This window comes from Schistocerca serialis, chromosome 5 (genome assembly GCF_023864345.2).
Source record: "Schistocerca serialis cubense isolate TAMUIC-IGC-003099 chromosome 5, iqSchSeri2.2, whole genome shotgun sequence".
Classification (NCBI taxonomy): domain Eukaryota; kingdom Metazoa; phylum Arthropoda; class Insecta; order Orthoptera; family Acrididae; genus Schistocerca; species Schistocerca serialis.
The window spans coordinates 298,108,387-298,128,469 of NC_064642.1; the positions used below are offsets into that span (position 1 = coordinate 298,108,387).

The 20,083-nt window shown below is 40.1% G+C and overlaps 1 protein-coding gene across 3 annotated transcripts in view; it reads left to right on the forward strand.

The window, feature by feature from the left end:
• Nucleotides 1–11,732: 11,732 nt before the first annotated feature.
• Nucleotides 11,733–20,083, forward strand: part of LOC126482316 (UDP-glycosyltransferase UGT5-like) — a 64,150-nt gene continuing 55,799 nt past the window's right edge. Inside the window, exon 1 of one of the 3 annotated variants that reach the window (XM_050106356.1) lies at nucleotides 11,733–11,828. The gene's annotated coding sequence lies outside the window, so the exon portion shown is untranslated. Of the gene's footprint in view, nucleotides 11,895–20,083 lie in introns of all 3 variants that reach the window. The other 2 variants (XM_050106355.1, XM_050106357.1) reach the window with 2 other exon arrangements.

A 20,083-nucleotide genomic window follows, 5' to 3' on the forward strand; every position in this document is an offset into this window, starting at 1 on the left:
GGGGTAACAAAAGATTGAAAATTTACGGTTTTCAGCCCAGGAAAGTCGTTGCAGGTGGAAACCGCAACTAATCTCGACCTTCAAATAGCGGTTTATGAGTTCTAGTTACCATTGCCCTCGTAATAGGAAGCTAAGACCCATACCTCCTCGCCAGCTCTGTGGTAACGTGCTGACCTGTGAAAAAGCGTCTGTTACGGTTCGCAGTTCCAGTCTCACTGACTGTAACGTTTTTATCCCTTCTGTGAAAGAGCTACAAGCAGTCAGATCAAACATCAATAAGGAAATCGCAAGAAAATGCTTTCAGCTCATAGTGCAATGTTGCACAACAGGTAAGGCCTCTTTCCGCTGCTGACAAGCGAATTTTGGGTTTCTAGGAATACGTAACTATATATCTGAAATGCCACATTTGCATACCTCTTGAGTATGACACAGCATACCAATTAAACACAGACACAATCAAAATCTAAGTGAGTAGTATTTTACTAATTCGTGTCGATAGAGGCATGCTTGTGTACAGATACTTTCGTCGTAAGGTTATCATGGTTAGTTTTATTTCATTTCTTATAATACAGTGCACAATTTTCGTAAGGTTTCCTTTAGTGTTGTTAAAACAATAGTAAACATCAGAGAGAAATTAATCATCAACGATATATGCGAATTCTCAGATGTTACCTATGACAGTCTGACAATGCACATGCAGTTTATTGATTACATGCATGTAGAAAACTTGTTCTGAGTTAAAGCTGTCAAACAAAGTTTGAAGAAGAATAAAATATCACTACCACACGACGGCTAATGTAGAAAATACTTTTCTGAGATATTATGGCACGATGCGCTCTCCCTGCACATCTTCGAGATGCATCTGCTGCCTGCTGTCTATTAAACCTGAATAGAACAAAATGTCGCAGTAGTTAGCCCTTTTTCCACATGCGACTACTTTGGGTTGAGAAGTGAAGGGAATTATGTTCAAAATTCCATTAGATTGATACCTTCAGCAGAGAGCAGAATTGCGTTTTAAAAAATGTAGCACTGAATGTATTCGAACTCGCGACATCTTATCTATGCTACAAGCTGACACGTAGCTACAGCAGCTCCAGAGCTCGGCAACTATTCCTCCAGAACTTTTGGATTCCACAGCACTGTGAGATTATGCATATGGCCAGGTCTTGACTTCTGAGAGACAAACAGTTACAGCTTTTCTTTTGGACTGAACGACGTTTTCTAGTAACAGATAGCGCAATAGAATAGCTCAAGTGGAAAGGAACACTTCCTATTTAAACTTCTGCATCCTACACTGTTGGTAGTTGTGTGTAGGTGGCAGTTACGTGATTTTATTTCTGTGATTACAAAATAGTCGAATGTATGCACTGGGTCGCCGAGGCAGCTAGTTCATGGTGATTCGGTCAACCAAGTAAATGAATTTACTGAACATGCTGCAAATTACTACAGGGAGCCTGTGTGTCAGAATTCTCATCCAGTGTGGCGCAACTGCGTTACGATAGAAAAATGACTCGCAGAGAAGAGGATTTCGTGGTCTGTTGGACGGATGGTAGGTTGTTATACCTATGGGATGGGTTCGATTCCCACTTCCGTCAATGATTTTAGATAGGGAGAGACAGATTCCATTCTCTCCTGGCTACACCAAGTGAAGGAGATATAATGGCTGCGTGGTCTGAAAATTCACATTAAAGATGATATTCCTTCTTTACCAAGTAGACGGTAGGTTGAACCACAATAAAGTCTGGAGTGGCGACATGTAGAAACTCTATCATCAGTAACCTTCCTTATACTAGTTATTTATTTAAAGTGACGACACAAACGCTATGTATGGTCACAGGACACTTATTTCATCTTTTATTTGAGCTTCTGTATGTCGATAAAATTGGTTCTAAACTGGGAATGCAACTCAGACCGCCCTTAACGCGGAATTTGATCCCTTCGTGGCAATACAGCTCGGCTACAATTTGTTGTTTGTTCAAAACTGCAGATTCCTCAACACCTTCACATATTACGCGTGAATGGGATCGAATCCTGGCCCGGCACTAAAGATTTAATTATGTATTATCAAGCTCTATCATGAGAACACCTATCTGCTGGTGGATAATAATTTTGATTTTTAATGTATTTTCATTCGTTGTCAACACTAACGATATCTGACGTTTTTAACTCCCAGTGAGACACAGAACTATTTGCGAGATGACTGTAAGTTCAAGATGCTATTCTGAGCAGCTGGTGGAGAAAAATTCGGTAGCTGACGTCTCTTTGTGTGTAGTCAACAACGATATGTGTTGGGCTCTATTCCCAGTGAGCGCTGAACTCTTCGTCATATTATTTCAGTTCGTCGTGTCATTTAATGTTCATACATATTCTCAACTAGCTGCTCGTGAATAACTTTAATTTTTAATGTCATTTTGTGTTAAATAGTTCAAATGGTTCAGATGGCTCTGAGCACTATGGGACTTAACTTCTAAGGTCATCAGTCCCCTAGAACTTAGAACTGCTTAAACCTAACTAACCTAAGGACATCACTCACATCCATGCCCGAGGCAGGATTCGAACCTGCGACCGTAGCGGTCACGCGGTTCCAGACTGAAGCGCCTAGAACCGCACGGCCACACCGGCCGGCCCCCACTATCTGGTATCAATGCATTACCCTATCATCCATTATATATAATCATTTTCATAGTACACTTGATATTATAGATGAGTAGGACACAAGACAGGATATAGATAATGTCCGTTTGACGTCAACAGTGTGTAACATTTTACTTTTTTTGAATAGGACAATGTTCCTCTCCAATAATTTTTAGATTAGTTACAATAAGCTTACGCTGCAAGAGAATTCGCTTGTATTTTTCAATATGTGGTCTGTTGTTGGTTTGAAGGCCTTCCATAACATTGGTAACATAGTGCAACTCCACCGAGGGCTGTCTGGAGTAGGGTGGAGATAGCAATGTGAAAGTTGCGAGCTGTCGAAGACGTTCTTCATATTCCTAATGCGATTAGGACATCGTATACTCTTGACGACGTTTAGCACCTGTGCAGTCAGTCACCCAATTTCAGAATTCATTTTGAGTAATCCTGCTAAATTCCCAAAATATTGTCTTTTTATATTGATGAGTAATATGGATAGTCGTCACGTTCATGTGCCGTCTACAACGCAAATTTAATGTTACTATCCTAGGAACTAACCTGCAATACGTTTTGTATTTCATAATCGGAACTATCTGCATTAACCGTCATCAGAGCAATGTCAGGGAACAGAATGCAGCAGTGCCTTGCTACCTACTTGAGGACCTGCTTGTGTCGTGTTCTAAGGAAAGGGTAGTTGCTGGTTCACATTATATTACACTAGCGAGAAGTACCGACTTTTCCTTTTCTCTGCAAACATCCAGAACTAAATTCAGTAACTAAATGCTAAGAATATATTTGCATTGTGCCAACTCAAAGATCAATAGATATGGATATAGATATAGATACAGATTTTTATATTTAAAGCCATTCTCGTTCTGCGTTGGAATAAACATCATTCATTATTTGCTTGTTCTTGTTACGATTGTTATTGTCATTCTCTCACTCGCAAGAGTTTTCGCATTCCTATTTGGTATCGATGCACATGAAGAGTGGCTATGAAAGAAGGGAATACTGAATGTTACGTCATGCAGAATACACTCATTTACTTCGGCTCCTCGTGATCTACGCTACAGGAGAAGTGAGATACATAAAGTTGACAGTGTGAGGACAGACCTGGTAGCACAACTGTGCAACTACACAGTGTTACCAGATAAAATGGTGCTGCGGAATCGACAGTGTAGTACGGACTTTGCCACAGTAGCAGACAGCTGGTAATTTAGGACCATGACCGTGGATTACACTTTGGTCAGTGCTGGTTAGAGTGCTGCAACTGTAAATGGAAGGCTTTGTTTGATAGTCCTATGCTGATGCTGTCTGAATAAATTATGCCATTGGATACAAAGCGGTTTAGTTTTGAGACCTAACCCACGAGGGGGGAAGGCACAGTGGTCTGCTTCAGGAATTCCAAGCAATAAAATACAAAAAACAACCCAGGAAGGGAGACATGCATTTGGAATCTGTTCATCGTTACGGGGTCAAACAAGAGGGTAACATTACTGAAACAATGATCGGGCTACTTAGTATATAATAGAGCATACAGATTTCAAGGAGGAAACGTATGAAGACGCAGACTTCCTCGTTATCAATATGTGCGGCATATATTTCGTGTTAACGAAAGTAAATTCCCGCTTTACCTCTTCTTACGTGTCAAATGAAATGAATGCCATGAGGAATAGAATATTTGTTGACTGCGTCTCTTCTTGCTTCCATCCTTACCAACATATTTCTTCATTCTCGTGGTAATCATGACATTCTATGTGTATGATGCAAAAGATTGCAAGTGGACAAATTCGACATCGAGGTGCAAAGCGTTATATTCAATTCGAATAAGCTTCCGGTGTATTTTTACTTCGTTTGTATTTTTAGATGATTATGAACGTTACGGAAAATTATCTCACATGCTTTATGTTGAATGAGAAACATTGAATGATCCGTTTTGCTTTCCCTACGTTGAAATGATATAATGTCGGCGTCAACAGCCTTCTTCCACGCCGGAAGCTGAAACTTGTATCATTCTGGATTAATGATAATTGAATGCCTCATATGTATACATAGCCCACAAGGCGACGTCAGAAACCATCAGGGGAGAACGCCGCATAAAAACCAAACGTGCGCGCGCGTCTCCACTCTGAAGAACCGTATCGGAGAATCACCGCAAGCATTTCGCTGAAGAGCTGCCTCGTCAGAGAGCCTAGAAATGGCAGCGTCGTAGCAAGTATTTGTCAACACTCTGATAGTGCATTTACTTCCGGGTGTAGGTCGGCGTTACCTCGCTAAATTCACTTGACATTCGTTTTCCACATCGAAGACTCGTACGATATAATCCACGTCAAGATGACACAATTAGAAAGTATATTTAATTTCTGGACTCCAAGAACGGCGTTTTTCACATAAGTAACACCTGTTTGTGTGTGCATTCGGGAGGACGACGGTGCAATCCCGCGCCCGGCCATCCTGATTTAGGTTTTCAATGATTTCCCTAAATCGCTTCAGGCAAATGCCGGGATGGTTCCTTAGGAAGGGCACGGCCGATTTCCTTCCCCATCCTTCCCTAATCCGAGCTTGTGCTCCGTCTCTAATGACATCGTTGTCGACGGGACGTTAAAACAGTAATCTCCACCTCCTCTGTTGGTGTGTTTAAGGTTGCGTTTTGAGGCTCAGGCAACATCGCAGTGACTATATTCCGCCTCTGGCCGCCAGTGTGTCGTTAGCTCAGAGGTTCCCTTGTGCGTTGCAGTGCTTGTACTATAAGACATAGCAGTTCGAATCACGGTAGAAGCCGCTGACTACAACCTTTTATTTTCCATTTTAATTAATGGAGTTGCAAACTGCTAGTAAAAATGTCTTATGCGAAATCTGAAGAATGCCTTTAAACATCAATCTTCGTCCGATTTCGACTTAGTAAATTAAGTTAATATCATGGATTTCTGCTTTGCAAATTCCAAGGTGCTTCACTGTAAAATAGACCCTGAAAAGATTCAAACCGACTGTCAACGATATAAATTTGAGCTTTGTTCGTCATATAGGTCTAACATGTCAGAAGGTTGTTTATGAAGTGCACATGTTCATTAATGTAGTTCCCTTCTTCTAAATTTTTGCAATAGCATTTAACTGTAGACGTTTTCTAACACCGGCGTTAGCAATTCCTTTCCGTTCTCCGAAACCTTCAAAACGACAAATTTTTCTGGTTTAAATCTGATGACCTTAACTATCACTTCCGATCAACAATAAATACTTCATGAACCCATACGTGGAACTCCAAATGTGCAGTGTTCCTGCACTGCTACAGAGCATGCATTGCAAGGTATTCACACAGTTTATCGCATAGACTTACCATAAGGAATGAAACAAGAACTGTAATACACTTTACACCACAGACGCTCACTCTGGCTTGACGAAAACATCCAAACATTGACCAAAAGTTGCACAAATAATTGAGTTTGAAAGGAAAAGAAACGAGGTATGAAGCATTTATAAATTCATCGAATGTAGTGAGGTGGTTTAATTTCGTCCCAGTCTATAAAATTAATTTCGGGCCATACTCAGCTCTTGCCGATTAATGTAATATAATACCCGCCTACTTATCAGGGCGTCTGTCTCCGTTGCTTTTGAGCGTGAATGGACATTGTAGAAATTTTCTGTGGAGCAACATTTAATAATAAAGAGTTTTAAATCATCAAAAGCGATGAGCGGTAGCAGGCGCTTTCGATAAAGAACGGGGGAGTGCAGCGCCGCTGCTGTCGCCACGGCCGCTGCCAGTAGCCAGCAAATGGATCCCGGAGCTTTGCCGCATACGGCGTCCAGAGGAGGACAGTCTGCAGGAAATCTGCCGCAAAATCGTTACTGGATAAAATTTTGATATCGGTGTGTCACAAAGTGAAATAGATTGAATCTGCGCTACCATTACATTCACGTCTTCAGCATTCAGACAGAAGAGGCTATAAAAATATTTTATGCCAGCTGCTCTCGATCCACTGACATTATGAACAGAAACAACGCACGCTACCGCTAGACCACAGGGGTAATCAGCCTAGAGTTTCTCTATCATGGGACAAGTTTTCCTCCAGGAAGTGCCGCAGTCTACAGTGTTGCCAGATTGTGCAGATAACCGGACTTAGAGAATTAGCGAGTTGGCCAGTTTTTTTGTCCCATGTCGCGATCGGCGCGGACTTAGCCTCTGAAGCGGCCGGCCGCCGGTCAAGTTTTATGTCAAAGAGTGTACGTAAGCATCCTGTCTGATCACCTGTATCCATTCATGTCCATTGTACATTCCGACAGACTTGGGAAATTCCAGCAGGACAATGCGACACCCCATAAGTCCAGAATTGCACAGAGTGGCTCCAAGAATACTCTTCTGAGTTTAAAACACTTACGCTGCCACTAAACTCCCCAGGCATGAACATTATTGAGCATATCTGGGATGTCTTGCAACGTGCTGTTCAGAAGAGATCTCCATCCTCTCGTAGGGTTACGGATTTATGGACAGTCCTGCAGGATTCATGGTGTCAGTTCCCTCCAGCACTACTTCAGATATTACTAGAGTCCATGCCACGTTGTGTTGCGGCACTTCTGCGTGCTCGGAAGGGCGCTACACGATATTAGGCAGGTGTACCAATTTCTTTGGCTATTCAGTGTACATCACAGTAGGCAGTTTATTTGAAGAGGAATGAATGTCCCTAAAAAGCACAGTTACAGAAGTTCGGCAGACAAATATTGATACAAGGAAGGCAACTGCAAAGAAATCTTGAATTACGGAAGAAATCTGTAGCTAGATACGGTAGACGGTATGTCCCATTGTACCAGTTACTAGGGTTTCTTCTCGTTCCATTCACGTGTGTAACGCGGGAAGAATGAATGTTTGAATGCCTCTGCGAATGCAGTAATTTTTCTAATCTTATCTTCACGATCCCTATGTGAGCGATACAGAGGGGATTGTAATATATTCCTAGAGTAATTATCTAAAACCTGTTCTTGAAACTTTTTAATAGACTTTCTCGGGATAGTTTACGTCTGTCTTCAAGCGTCTTCCAGTTTAGTGCCTTCGGTATCACTGTGACATTCTCCCATCTTAAACAAACCGTTGACCATTCATACTGCCCTTCCCTGTGTACGTTAAATACTTCCTGTTAGTCCTACCTAGTATGGGTTCCACACACTTGAGCGATATTTCAGAACCGGTCGCATGAGTGATTTGTATGCAATCTCCTTTGTAGATTGATTGCACTTTCCTTGTATTCTACCAATAATTCTACCACCTGCTTTACCCGCGACTGAACCTCTGTGATCATTCCATTTCATATCTCTAAACAGTGTTACACCCAGACATTTGTATAAGTTGATGGCTTCCAACAGTGACTCATTGGTGTTATAGTCATTTTTCATTTTGTTAAGTCTAGAATTTTACATTTCTGAACATTTAAAGCAGGTTGCTAATCCTTGCACAACTTTGAAATCTTACCAAGATCAGACTGAATATTTATGCAGCTTCTTTCAGATAGAACTTCATTACAAATAACTTCATCATCTGCAAAAAGCCTGATTTTACTATTAATATTGTCTGCAAGGTCATTAACATACAACATGAACAGCAAGGGTCATAACACACTTCCATAGGGCACACCTGAAGTTATTTCTACATCTACGCCGATACTCTGCAAAGCACATTTAAGTGACTGGCAGAGGGTTCATCGAACCACCTTCACAATTCTCTATTATTCCAATCTCGTATAGCGCGCTGAAAGAATGAACACCTATATCTTCCCTTACGAGCTCTGATTTCCCTTATTTTATCGTGGTGATCGTTCCGCCCTATGAAGATCGGTGTCAACAAAATATTTTCGCATTCGGAGGAGAAAGTTGGTGATTGAAATTTCGTGAGAAGATTCCGTCGCAACGAAAAACGCCTTTCTTTTAATGATTTCCAACCCAAATCCCGCATCATTTCTGTGACACTCTCTCCCATATTTCGCGATAATACAAAACGTGCTGTCTTTCTTTGAACTTTTTCGATGTACACTGTCAGTCCTACCTGGTAAGGATCCCACACCGCGCAGCAGCATTCTAAAAGAGGACGGACCAGCGTAGTGTAGGCAGTCTCCTTAGTAGGTCTGTTACATTTTCTAAGTGTCCTGCCAATAAAACGCAACCTTTGGTTAGCCTTCCTCACAACATTTTCTGTGTGTTCTTTCTAATTTAAGTTGTTCGTGATGATCACTCTCCATCCAAGAAAGCATACTGCATCTTCCCTACGAGAAAGTCCTCAGCCCAGTCACAAATTTCACTTGATATCGCGTATGATCATACTTTTGACAGTAAGCATAGGTGTGGTACTGAGTCAAATGCTTTTAGAAATCAAGAAATGCAGCACCTATCCGATTGCCTTGATCAAAAGCTTTCACTATGTCATGTCAGAAAAGTGCGAGTTGTGCTTCACATGATCGATGTTTTCGAAATCAATGCTGGTTAGCATTGAGGTCATATTGTTCGAGACGCCTCATTATGTTTGAGCTCAGATTATGTTCTAAGATTCTACAACAAATCGATGTCAAGGATATTGAACGGTAGTTTTGTGGATCACTTGTATTGCCATTCTTGTAGACAGGTGTTACCTGTGCCTTTGGGCACGGTTTATTGTTCGAGGGATCTACGACAGATTGTAGTTTGAAGAGGGACTGAATCAACTCCAAATTCAATATAGATTCCGGCAGGCAGAGATTCCATCCGCCCCTGGAGCTTTGTTCAATTTTAACGATTTCAGCTGTTTCTTAACGCCACTGACGCTAACACTTATTTCATTCATCCTTTGAGTGGTACGAAGATTAAATTGTGGTAATTCTATTGGGAAACAGTTGATTTTGGAAATGACCCCTTTACAAGGCATTTTATTCTGAATGTAAATTTATTGTATAAAATGCGCCACGCAGTTACGGCATCTTTTTCGGTTTATTTGAGTCGTTTCTTACGCAGATAATAAGTGTCCCTATTTCGCATATTGTAATCGCATATCTCTAATTAACAGTGCGGTAGTGTTTGCTTTCGAATGTGTAACTTTTGCAAATGTATACAGTGAAGGACAGTCCGGAAGTCGTAATATTTAGTTCTCTGAATTTATTTCTGCGTGATTATCTTGGGGTCAAATTTGCAATCCTTTCTTCTAAAGACTCACTACTGCATTTGTGTAGCCTATAACGCAGCAGGACAAGTGGGGTCACACTAGGCCATTTGTTAATAGAGTGATTGTGTTTATTGTCCTAGATATCTTTCTCATTAATAATATGATAGTGCTTATTTTTGAGCAAACTTTGCTGACATGGTCCCCTTATGTCAGCTGTCAATCAACGATGAGACCCAAGGATTTGTAATTCTCTCCTTTTTGAGAACTAAATTACCTAGTCCAAGGCAGATATTGTTAGTCTTTGTAGTTTGTTTGTAATTGTCTGTGTATTGTCTTATTTGCGTTTGCACTTTATTCCAGTTCTTCTGCTGAGTCATTTTTAGCTATGAGTGTAATGTCATCCCAAAAATGATTCTGTCATATCATTTACATACAGAATGAAAAGATGGGGCTCCAGCTCACTGTGTGTGGGATTGGAATGTGGGAAGTATTGAGGAGATTATTATATGGAAAAAACTGTAGGCAATCAGTGTGTGGAGGGATTGATAGATGCGATGTGAGCCTAAGGAGATGAACAGTATGACAGCGGAGCAAAGAAAAGATTGGTTGCAGACTTCATTTGCGATTGATGAGTTAGATAAGGTAGTCTGTATTTGGGTCGGTTTCAGCGATGAGTTCATGGCCTGCAAGAGAAAGGCCACTTAAATTAGGTTGGCATTTAAGCAGTACGAAACGCAGTGGTCTAATAACTTTTGTGCTGTTAAATAGAGGGTTTCATCAGCGCTGGACTATGGTCGGTTAGAAACGTAAACGACGAAAATCCATCGATTACATCCATACTTTGTTGTAAAATATGTAGCATTGTTTTATACGGAAACTCATTTTTCTTTCCATACTATTAGGGGATGGAGCGCGGGAAGAATGGCGATTTCACACCTTGTATACCTGGTCGAGCAATAGTTACCGTAATTTTACCTTTATGATTTGTACATGACGAAGAAGGAAATCTGTTGCATGCTATTCAGAAAAATCGTCCTAGTATTCACATTATCCATTTAAGGAAAATGTGGAAAGCCTAAATCCATGACGATCGGACGGGGATTTGAAGCCCTCTCACTGAGTCCGGTGTTTGTAATTGTATAAAAATGGTTCAAATGGCTCTGAGCACTATGGGACTTAAAATCTGAGGTCATCAGTCCCCTAGAACTTAGAACTACTTAAACCTAACTAACCTGAGGACATCACACACATCCATGCCCGAGGCAGGATTCGAACCTGCGACCGTAGCAGTCGCGCGATTCCGGACTGACGCGCCTAGAATCACTCGGCCTGTAATTGTCTTATTTGCGTTTGCAAACAAGTTGTTTTCACAGAAATATTTATAAGCCTACCTCTTTTTTGTAGCGGCACTTTATTCCAGTTCTTCCGCTGAGTCATTTTTAGCTATGAGTGTAATCTCATCTCAAAACTGCGATGCATCGCTTGATTTACTTAAAAAGAATGTTTGAAAAGTTGTAAGTAGATTGTCTAGAGAGAAATGCGTTAATGAGTAACCAGTCACTCAGATTATCCGTTTCCACGATACAGTCGCAATACCAGTTACCTTAAACAATTCATATCAGCATGCTCCCGGTATTTGGTTTGGCCGGTAACAACTTCGAAGTAGATCACTCAGCTTCGACGTTTTCAGTGCCATATATCTATACAAAGAAGTAGTTTTATATGCCATTTGTTTCACATAGGAAGCATACCGCAGTTTATCGTATCTCTTACCGAACTGAACATTGTCTCTTTGTTTAGACATGCGTTAGTGGTTTCTCAAATGAAATTTTCTGTCACAACATATAATTGCTGCCATTACATTCCACCGTAGATGTTACGATTAGACGGTCGCTTCAGAGAAAGGGCTATTCGCAGTATCACCGTTACTCAGCACATTTGCAATTTGCTTGTGCTGCACTCTCCAGCTGAGCAGACGCTGCTTTGGCCAGCTGTTGCGGTGACCTTGACCGGAGTCCGGACCCACCACACGTCTCTTCCCACACCACTGGCAGCCAACGCTGTGGGACACTCGCCAGTAGTGAGTAGCAATTGTTTTCCTGGTGTATGCCCGGCGGACGCGGGATGCTCGATTTTGTAACAAGTGGTTTGTAAACAGAATTATTGTTTTATTTACTTTCGTGTCTTTGCTCACACATCACTGATGTTTTAAGACTTCCGTGGGAAACATCGAATCTTTCTTGTAGGAGATACGTGTGAAGTGATGTTCAAAGTAGTACTTTGCTTCATGTTTGCTTTCGAAACGCTGGAAAGTTATCACGGACGAATCTAGACAGCAGAAAAACCATCAAGTTTCCCCAGTTGTCAGTAACATTTTCTTACTTATTGATTTACTTTGCACCAGTTGGCCTCACATACTTGCATTTCGGCGTTTCTGCTTTCCTCTTAAGGGACTGAAAGGCGCTGCCTTGTTTATGGAACAATGAAGTGATATTTTTAGATGACAAAAAAGTGCTCTATAAATCGCATGTAATGATCAGCAGCATGCAGTGGATGAGTTGCTAAAGTAGACGTAAAATTGTGTAGTTCGTTGGCTCCAGAGCAGCCTCAAAATTGGGCTGTCATTCAGTCAACAACTGAGTTACCGGCACTTTTAAACATTTCTTTGCAATCAGAACACCAGGAATTGTTGATAGCGACTTAATATTCGTCCTAGGTGATGCAGTCAACTTTAATGATACAGAATGCATACTCTGTACGGTATTGCACAACTTTGAAAATGAACTATTGTAATTTTTAAGTGCACGATTTTGTTAAGATGTGCATGAGGATAGGTGGTTGGCTTACAACAAACACATCTTCACTGTTGATAAATGTATTCCAGAGAAACAGACTCGTACACTGTACAGAATGACACTACCGGCACAAGTATTTACACACTACACAAAGATGCTTTGGAGCGAACTACACAGCTGCCCCAGAGAGCACACGCAGAAAGGAGAAACATAAGCCAGACGCCTCATTAGTTTTTGAGACACTGGAAATGGTGCTGAATTCAAATGACAGCCACCGCATTAACTACACAGAACCACAACATGAACGGGCTCTAATGTGTGTTTATTGATTTATTTATTTCTTACGCCATGGTTCCAACTGTGAGAATTTCCCATGGAAGTAGTGTGTGTCAATTTTTACATTGTTAATGACAAGTACGTATACACTATGTTTACAAGTAAAGATTAGAAAGTTACATAACTACTACAATGATCCGTAACACTACATGATGAAATGAGAAACCGTAGGCCTACAGATTACAAAGCATAAAACATGTTGTTGTTGTTGTTGTGGTCTTCAGTCCTGAGACTGGTTTGAAGCAGCTCTCCATGCTACTCTATCCTGTGCAAGCTTTTTCATCTCCCAGTACCTACTGCAACCTACATCCTTCTGAATCTGCTTAGTGTATTCATCTCTTGGTCTCCCTCTACGATTTTTACCCTCCATGCTACCCTCCAATACTAAATTGGTGATCCCTTGATGCCTCAGAACATGTCCTACCAACCGATCCCTTCTTCTGGTCAAGTTGTGCCACAAACTTCTCTTCTCCCCAATCCTATTCAATACTTCCTCATTAGTTATGTGATCTACCCATCTAATCTTCAGCATTCTTCTGTAGCACCACATTTCGAAAGCTTCTATTCTCTTCTTGTCCAAACTATTTATCGTCCATGTTTCACTTCCATACATGGCTACACTCCATACGAATACTTTCAGAAATGACTTCCTGACACTTAAATCAATACTGGATGTTAAAAAATTTCTCTTCTTCAGAAACGCTTTCCTTGCCATTGCCAGCCTACATTTTATATCCTCTCTACTTCGACCATCATCAGTTATTTTGCTCCCCAAATAGCAAAACTCCTTTACTACTTTAAGTGCCTCATTTCCTAATCTAATTCCCTCAGCATCACCCGACTTAATTAGACTACATTCCATTATCATTGTTTTGCTTTTGTTGATGTTCATCTTATATCCTCCTTTCAAGACACTGTCCATTCCATTCAACTGCTCTTCCAAGTCCTTTGCTGTCTCTGACAGAATTACAATGTCATCGGCGAACCTCAAAGTTTTTATTTCTACTCCACGAATTTTAATACCTACTCCGAATTTTTCTTTTGTTTCCTTTACTGTTTGCTCAATATACAGATTGAACAACATCGGGGAGAGGCTACAACCCTGTCTTACTCCCTTCCCAACCACTGCTTCCCTTTCATGTCCTTCGACTCTTATAACTGCCATCTGGTTTCTGTACAAATTGTAAATAGCCTTTCGCTCCCTGTATTTTACCCCTGCCACCTTTAGAATTTGAAAGAGAGTATTCCAGTCAACATTGTCAAAAGCTTTCTCTAAGTCTACAAATGCTAGTAACGTAGGTTTGCCTTTCCTTAATCTATCTTCTAAGATAAGTCGTAAGGTCAGTATTGCCTCACGTGTTCCAGTGTTTCTACGGAATCCAAACTGATCTTCCCCGAGGTCGGCTTCTACTAGTTTTTCCATTCGTCTGTAAAGAATTCGTGTTAGTATTTTGCAGCTGTGACTTATTAAGCTGATAGTTCGGTAATTTTCACATCTGTCAACAGCTGCTTTCTTTGGGATTGGAATTATTATATTCTTCTTGAAGTCTGTGGGTGTTTCGCCTGTTTCATACATCTTGCTCACCAGATGGTAGAGTTTTGTCAGGACTGGCTCTCCCACGGCCGTCAGTAGTTCCAATGGAATATTGTCTACTCCGGGGGCCTTGTTTCGACTCAGGTCTTTCAGTGCTCTGTCAAACTCTTCACGCAGTATCATATCTCCCATTTCATCTTCATCTACATCCTCTTCCATTTCCATAATATTGTCCTCAAGTACATCGCCCTTGTATAGACCCTCTATATACTCCTTCCACCTTTCTGCTTTCCCTTCTTTGCTTAGAACTGGATTTCCATCTGAGCTCTTGATATTCATACAAGTCGTTCTCTTATCTCCAAAGGTCTCTTTAATTTTCCTGTAGGCGGTATCTATCTTACCCCTAGTGAGATAGGCCTCTACATCCTTACATTTGTCCTCTAGCCATCCCTGCTTAGCCATTTTGCACTTCCTGTCGATCTCATTTTTGAGACGTTTGTATTCCTTTTTGCCTGTTTCACTTACTGCATTTTTATATTTTCTCCTTTCATCAATTAAATTCAATATTTCTTCTGTTACCCAAGGATTTCTACCAGCTCTCGTCTTTTTACCTACTTGATCCACTGCTGCCTTCACTACTTCATCCCTCAAAGCTACCCATTCTTCTTCTACTGTATTTATTTCCCCCATTCCTGTCAATTGCTCCCTTATGCTCTCCCTGAATCTCTGTACAACCTCTGGTTCTTTTAGTTTATCCAGGTCCCATCTCCTTAAATTCCCACCTTTTTGCAGTTTCTTCAGTTTTAATCTACAGGTCATAACCAATAGATTGTGGTCAGAGTCCACATCTGCCCCTGGAAATGTCTTACAATTTAAAACCTGGTTCCTAAATCTCTGTCTTACCATTATATAATCTATCTGATACCTTTTAGTATCTCCAGGGTTCTTCCATGTATACAACCTTCTTTCATGATTCTTAAACCAAGTGTTAGTTATGATTATGTTGTGCTCTGTGCAAAATTCTACCAGGCGGCTTCCTCTTTCATTTCTGTCCCCCAATCCATATTCACCTACTATGTTTCCTTCTCTCCCTTTTCCTACACTCGAATTCCAGTCACCCATGACTATTAAATTTTCGTCTCCCTTCACAATCTGAATATTTTCTTTTATTTCATCATACATTTCTTCAATTTCTTCGTCATCTGCAGAGCTAGTTGGCATATAAACTTGTACTACTGTAGTAGGTGTGGGCTTCGTATCTATCTTGGCCACAATAATGCGTTCACTATGCTGTTTGTAGTAGCTTACCCGCATTCCTATTTTCCTATTCATTATTAAACCTACTCCTGCATTACCCCTATTTGATTTTGTGTTTATAACCCTGTAGTCACCTGACCAGAAGTCTTGTTCCTCCTGCCACCGAACTTCACTAATTCCCACTATATCTAACTTCAACCTATCCATTTCCCTTTTTAAATTTTCTAACCTACCTGCCCGATTAAAACATAGTAAATTAAATATGAAAAGGTGATATAACCCAGAGGGTTAAATATAAGCAGTTAACACTAAAAGTGTTACATATGCGACAAGAATGTACAGCTTAATGTTCAATTTAAATGATAACGCATATTATTTTGTTTTAAGGCAGTTTCTCATTGTGTTTTGTAAACTCTTCCAAACTGTAAAATGGCATGGCTAAAAGAAATTGCTTCAGAAGCTCTTTAAATGTAGATTTGTTGGCTATTTCACATTTGATTTCTGAAGGAAGAGCATTAAATATCTTTATACCAGAGTACTGTACACACTTCTTCACAACCTTCAAATCTTTACCTTCAGTGTGGAAATCGTGTTTCTCTTTGTGTTGTACTGATGGCATTCACTGTTACCTTTGTATAAATCAGTGTTTTTATTTATGAAACACGGTAGTGAATATACGTATTGAGAAGTAGTTGTAAGAATTCCCAGATTCTGGAATAGGCTTCTGCAACTGCAGCTAGGGTCTACACCACATCACTCTTATAACACGCTTCTCAGCAATGAATATTTTCTTTCCATGAGGTTGATTTCCCCAGAAAATAATTCCATATGCCATCAAAGAATGGAAGTAACCATAGTACGCTGCTTTTTTAATGCTTAAGTTTGCGCTGTCAGAGATGATTCCCATTGCAAAAATCGAAGAGATGAGTCTCTTGTAAAGATCTAAAATGTGATGGGACCAGTTCACTCTACAGTCAATCTTCACACCTAGAAACTTTGTTACTTCCACTCTTTCTATGACTTGTGTGGCATATTTAACAGTCATTTCTTCCTCAGTTTTGGCAGTTGGGGTGAACTGAATATAATTAGTCTTACTAAAGGTTAGTGAAAGACCATTTGCAGTAAACCATTTCATTAAATCTATAATAATAATATTAATTTTCCCATTTATCACCATTAACCATTATGTTCGAGTCATGTGCAAAGATGGTAAAATTACAATGTATCATGGTAGAGTAAGGTAAATCATTCATAAACAACAGTACCAGTAAAGGACCAAGAATAGAGACCTATGGCACTTACAATTTATGTTTCTCCATTCTGATGAAATCATTCCACCACCCAAATTGTCTGACTTATCTAAGACTACTTTCTCTTTCTTATCTGTCAGGTATGACTGAAACCAGTTGTTTGCTACACCACTTATTCCTTGATGGTCTGCATTCAGTAATAGTATTTGGTGGTTCACACTGTCAAAGGCTTTTGATAAATCACAAAATAACCGTGTTGTCACCATTTTCTCATTTAGAGATTCCAAAACCTTATCTATAAGGCATATATCGCTTGTTCAGTTGACAGACCTTTCCAAACTGATGTTTGCTAAGAATATTGAATTTATGTAGGTGTTCTAAAATACTGGAATACATAAGTTTTTCTAGTACCTTTGTAAAAACACAGTCAGGAGAGATATTGGTCTGAAATTTGTAACATCAGTTTTCTACCCCTTCTTAAAGAGAGGCTTCACAATAGCATACTACTTTAGTCTATCAGGAACAACTCCTTGTTGCAAAGAGGCATTGAAAATGTGACACAGTATACTGCTTATAGAAGCACAACACTGTTTTAACAATTTTCTAGAAATGTTGCCTACCCCACAGGAGTTCTTGGTTTTCATGGAGACAATTGTTCTATCAGTTTGTGATTCACAGAACCCTTGCAGCCTATTTGCTCAGACACTCATTGGAAGTGTTTACTAAAGATTTCAGCTATGATCTCAGAATTTTGCACAAGATTCCCTTCGTGTTTGATTTTGAAGTTTTCTGTGGGCCTTTTTTTATTGAGCCCTGTCTCCTTGCTAACTATTTGACAGGCTGTCTTCATTTTATTATTGGAGCTATCAATTTCTTTTACATAATACAGTGCTTCTGATGTCTGACTAAATTTCTTTAGGATTTTACAATACATTTTATAATGTCTGATTAATTCTCTGTCCCTGGACCCTCTGGTTGCTCTATAAAGTTCCCTCTTACATTTGCATGACACTCTAATACCCTTTGTGATCCATGGCTTCTTTAAGGATGTAGAAATATTGTTCCTAGCAAACTTTTTAGAAAAGGCCTCTTCAAAGTGGGATAGGAATTCATTTATGAATTTGTTAAACTTTATATCAACATCATCTACTCTATGCACTGAATTCCAGTCTTGATGCTGCAGCGTATGGCTAAAATTTTCCTGGGACTCTTTGTTCATAAGTCTGATTGCCTTCCAAGATGGGACTGTTTTCTTGAGAGGTCTGTAGTCAGGTAGAGTGAGGAGCTCTCTATCATGGCCTGATATGCCATTTAAGATCGGGGTGACAGTGAAGCTCTGGTATAAATTTACATCCAAAAATATACTGTTGCACTGACATCTTTCATAGCCTTGTGGCGGTCTTCAGTCCGTAGACGCAGCGCTCCACATTAGTTCATCCTGTGCATGCCTCTTCATTTTAGGTGTAACTGCAGTCAACACCAATTTGGACTTGCATATTTTATACAAGCCTTGGTCTTCTTCCACAATTTACATCTGTCACACTTACTTCCACAGTCAAACTGATAATTCCTTGATACCTTAGGATGTCTCTTATCAACTAATCCCTTGATTTAATTAAATTGTACAATAATTTTCTTTTTTCCCTGTTGGCTTCAGTACCTTCTTATTAATTATCCAACCTACCCATGTAATTTTCACCTGGCTTCTTCTGCACATGTTCACAGGAACACGCCTCTCCCAGAACCAGTACCTACATTTTATTTTCACCTGCTGTGTTTTGTACTTAACTGCAAGTGTTGAGTGTAAATTTGTGTATATTTGAGTCTGATGAAGATACCTCACTGATATCTACAACAAATCCTATAAGTACAAAAGTAAAAGTATTTAATAAATAGAATTAGTGTCTACTTACAGATGTAAGTGTGGTTTTGAAAGATGATAATTAGATTGTGAGTTGGTGGAGCGAACATGTGTAAATGCTGAAAACCTGCTTGTGGTAACAAATTGACAGCTAGTGAAGCATAATGTTTACATCTACACTGCACTGAAAAATTTAAGGGAAAGGGGGGGGGGGGGGGGTCCAGTACGTCACTTTTACCAAACACTGGCCTTACTAGTTCTGTGAATACTTTAATTGCAAACAGATGGTGAAAAACTTGATTTTAGAAATGATTCAGCTCCAAAGTAACAACTTGGGGACCAGTCTCCCATGAGAAATAAAAGAAATTGTATTTTTTTAAAAAGAAAGGTATGTTATTCTCAATTAGCAAAAGTGTTACAATGAATTGTAACAGTTCAAATTACATGTTTCTGCCAACTTTTTTTTATGGAATGGTGTGAACAAAAGATAAAAGGTAGGTATTCAGTTATCCACATTCAAGTCTTGAGACACCAGATGAGGGGGGAGGATATGACCAGAAATGTTAATAATAGGGAGGACGGCATTGTGTGGTGTTCATATAGAAGGAACATTAATCGCAGTCTCAGTTTGCCCATATTCCTTTGCCATTTATTCCTACTCACTCTTACTGTGTCCATATTTTTGGAGCCCTGAAGAAAGACTTTAATGTTGTAGATTTGCTTTGGATGAAGAGGTGCATGCCTGGATACAATCATGGCTCTGTAGGCAACTGCAAACATTTTTCGATGAATGCATTGACCACCTTGTCTCACAGTGGGATAAAACAGTTGTGGTAATTACTTTTGAAATAATACACAACTTTCTTACTTTATTTTTCCATCTATCTTATTTTCATTTGACTGCTCCCTTATACTCTGTATGCAGGACAAGTACTCTGCTGTGTGGGAAAGTGCTGCCTTTGTGCAGTGGACCCCTGACCTATCAAGGGAAGTCCTACATTTCTCAATGCCATAACACTGGTCCAAAAATATGCAGATAGGACTGTGACAGAATCAATGGAGCCTTTGATTGAGATGTTCACTCAGCTCACAAGCAAAGGATCCGATCAGTTCTGGAAACAATGCTGCAAATTTTGAGCTCTGCTTACATCATGTGCACAATGCCAGGAGGCTTCACCACTTCCGCTAGCCGCCTGTACGAACCCAAGCAACAGACATCAGTGTGCTGACATGAGCCACAACTTGCAGATGGCGCCTTGAATGCTCGATAGCTACAGGCACAGTCTCCTCCAAACATCTCGG